Source organism: Pseudorca crassidens, chromosome 17 (genome assembly GCF_039906515.1).
Source record: "Pseudorca crassidens isolate mPseCra1 chromosome 17, mPseCra1.hap1, whole genome shotgun sequence".
NCBI classification, from domain to species: Eukaryota; Metazoa; Chordata; class Mammalia; order Artiodactyla; family Delphinidae; genus Pseudorca; species Pseudorca crassidens.
The window spans coordinates 15,344,345-15,348,132 of record NC_090312.1 but is presented as its reverse complement, the minus strand read 5'-3'; positions in this window follow the sequence as shown (position 1 = coordinate 15,348,132).

Below are 3,788 nucleotides of genomic sequence, written 5' to 3'. Positions count from 1 at the left end.
AGAATGGCTATTATCAAAAAGACAAGAAACAAGTGTTGGTGAGGATGTGGAGAAAAAGGAACACTTGTGCACTGTTGGTGGGAGTGTAAATTGGTGCAGCCACTGTGGAAAATAGTGTGGAAGTTCCTCAATAAACTAAAAATAGAACTACCATGTAACCAGCAATTCAACTTCTGGGTATTTATCCCAAGAAAATGAAAAGATTTTCATCAGGGGCTTTGATTTGCCTGAACAGAAGAACTGCTTGAACCTTTATTGAAGCCATTTTGGTTTGCATAAGCAACCAAAGAGTTTGCCCAGAAGCTGGGCAAATCTGTGCAGAAGATCAAGAGTTTCACCAAGTCCTTGGATTTGCTGCAAATGACAAGATTTCATTCTTTTTTTATGGCTGAGTAATATTCCATTGCATATATACCACATCTTTATCCATTCACCTATCAATGGACCCTTAGGTTGTTTCCATATCTTGGCTATTGTAAATAGTGCTGCAGTGAACATAGGGGTACATATATCTTTTCAAATTAGTATTTTCATTTTTCTGGATGGATCTGGAGGGTATTATGCTAAGTGAAATACAGGCATACTTCATTTTGTTGTGCTTCACAGATAATTGCATTTTTTACTAATTGAATACTTGTGGCAACCTTTCATCAAGCAAATCTATCATCACCATTATTTCAACAGCATTTTCTCCCTTCATGTCACTGTGTCACATTTTGGTAATTCTCACAATATTTCAAACGTTTTCACTATTAATATATTTGCTTTGGTCATCTGTGATCTTTGATGTTACTGTTGCAAAAAGACTACAGAGATGATTAAATGACGGAATGAAAAGATCAAATGTGCTTTTTGTTTGTTTTAAAGGTTAACTGAATATTTACCTTAAAGGAGAAAAAAAAAATGCATTCTAGTCAAACATTCCTAGATTCCTAAGCCAGATTTCCTGGGCTTGGATTCAGGCTCTGGTATGTATTAGCTACGTTACCAGTTCTCTGTACCTCAGTTTCCTTGTTTGTAAAATGGGGCTAAAAATAGTACCTGCCTGATAGTGTGGTTGTGAGGACAAAATTAGCTAATGTACGAAAAGAAGTTTTAGAATGCTGCGCATACTATAAAAGTGTCAGCTCTTGTCATGATTACGAAAGTATTATTACTTTCTGCCAGTAAGTGGGTGATTTTGTGTCATATTTTGTTGCCTTCACTTCAGGCTTGAGTGACAGATTTTTGTTTTGGAATAAGTGCAGCCAGGCCAACATTCAAACATACTTAAGTGATGGTTATATAGCATTTAATTCAGTTCAGAAAGTATAGGCATTCAGAACGTGCCTTATGCTAGGTATCACAAATGCTCTTCTTGCCCCCAGTTTGGAAGTGTATCTTTGACCGTACACAATGAAGAACGTGACTTTCAAAGGATTAAAAAGTTATCTACTTAGGGAATTCCTTGGTGGTCCAGTGGTTAGGACTATGCACTTCCACTGCAGTGGGCATGGGTTGGATCCCTGGTCAGGGAACTAAGATCCTGCGTGTCGTGGACAAAAAAAAAAAAAGTTACCTACTTAGTATGAAAAAAATCCTCTTATGATAATCTCTAGTACAGGGTAATCAAGTAACAATCATCCTGGTCATAGTTGTATTCTCTTCTACAAGATTCAGCTGGCCAAGCTGTCTGTCATTTTAGCAGTATAGGAACTCACAGATACCAACAAGCAGTTTATTGAAGAATTATCTTCAGGAAAACGATTTCCCACACGTTAAATTGATTTTCTTTTCTTGAGTTGTTTTTAATTTGATGTGTATTTCAAGCAGCTGAATTTGTTACCAGTGAGGAATGTCAAGGAAAAAATCAAAGTTTTGGTTTTATAATGGGGAAAAGTTAAAGAAGTTATTGATTAAGAGTATTGGGGGGCTTCCCTGGTGGTGCAGTGGTTGAGAGTCCGCCTGCCTTTGCAGGGGACAAGGGTTCGTGCCCCGGTCCGGGAAGATCCCACATGCCGCGGAACGGCTGGGCCCGTGAGCTATGGCCGCTGGGCCTGCGCATCCGGAGCCTGTGCTCCGCAACGGGAGAGGCCACAACAGTGAGAGGCCCGCGTATCGCAAAAAAAAGTATTGGGGAAACACAAGATTTGGAAACCAGGAGTTTAACTTTTGGTTTCATCACTTATAAACTGATTTGGCCAAGCCACTTAACCTCTTTGTTTCATATTTGTTATTTTTTCAATCACAGTGGTTTTGAGTGTTAGATGATGCCTGTGAAAGCGTTTTGACACATAATTATTTCATTAGCAGATAAAACATAATATTTGGGGTAAAAAATGATAAGTACTACACTTACATAAACTCAGTAAACTGCAAGGAACTTTAGATTTCATGAAGACCTTGCCCTCTCCCTTCAGAGGCTGACTGATTTGACTTGTGCAAGGTCACAAAGCTGGTTAGTGGCAGCCAGAATATAGGTCTCCTGATACTAGTCACCTGGCCTTCCTACTACACCACTGTCATTCATCATTCATTCATTCATTTTTATGGACGATAAATTAAACGCAAAATATTGTGCCAGGTGCTGTGGGTGATTCTGATTTATCAGACAGATCCTCCTTCTCTCAAGGAACATAGGAGCTAGTGGGGTAATAACCGTAAGTGTATAGTCAGAGATTGGGATGATAAGGTATGAATAAACTATTATGTGACCTGGTGAGGATCAATGGAGACTTGGTAGAAGAGGTGACAATTCAGTCGTGCTCCAAATGGCAGAAAGGATTTGTACATGTCTTAGGGTTTAAAATAGGCAGTCCGGGGTTACAATAAGGTGAGCAAAGGCCTCAGTAAATTCTAGGAAGTTTCATTTTTTCATAACAAGGGCCATCTCTCACCCTGCGAATCTTGTAGATTGTATTGTTCCCAACAGAATGCTTGCCCTGGAAACAATTCATGTAACTTGCCCGGTGGCCTTGCTTGATTCACTCCAGGACGAGTGAAGGGCTGCTTCCCGTTTCCATGGTTCCCTGCCCACCCACTTTCTCAGGGCACTTACGACACATCTCTCTTTATTTTACTTCTTTGCCCCGCACCCTCCTCCCTGTTTCTGATGTTAAGAGAACAAGGGCTACGCGCACAGTGTATCTTCAGCCTGAGTACAGTGACAAGTGCACAGCTGCCCGACAATTTGGGGTGAAGGAAGGGAACACCTGGCATATCCTCTCCTTTCTTCCTCCAGCAAACGCCTGCCTACTCCTTCTAGATTCAGCTGTGAACGTCACGTTCTCCATGCACCTGTCGCTGTTTCTACCGCCTCCCAGCACACAGTAGGCACAGGACAGAAAGCCTGTGTCTGATTCCTCTCTGTGACACCTGGGCCTGGCAGGTAGTAAGCGTTCCACAAATGCTCGCCGGATGAATGGAGACCTTCCGACATTAGGCGGCGGATCTACGGCGGGGTTTCCTTGGAACCAGCTCCACCTCTTTCCGGGTAGAATCCCAGCGGCTGGGACCGCGGCACTCAGGGCATCACCCCCTCCAGCCATACTGCCTCCCGAGCCAGCCAATATCTTCCCATCCGCCCAACGGGCGGCGGGCCCCCATCCCCACGCCCCCACCCCACTCCACGCAACCTCGTCCCAGCTCCTCTCTGGGCGGCACCTCGCGGGCCGCGCCGCCTACGATTGGCCAAACACGGCATAGCGCCATCTCGGCCTACGGCGCGGTGCGCGCCGTCATTGGTTGGCGGAGGCGGAGGGCGGTGACGGTGGGCGGGGCCCCGTCCTCTGGTCCCTGGCCCAGGCCTA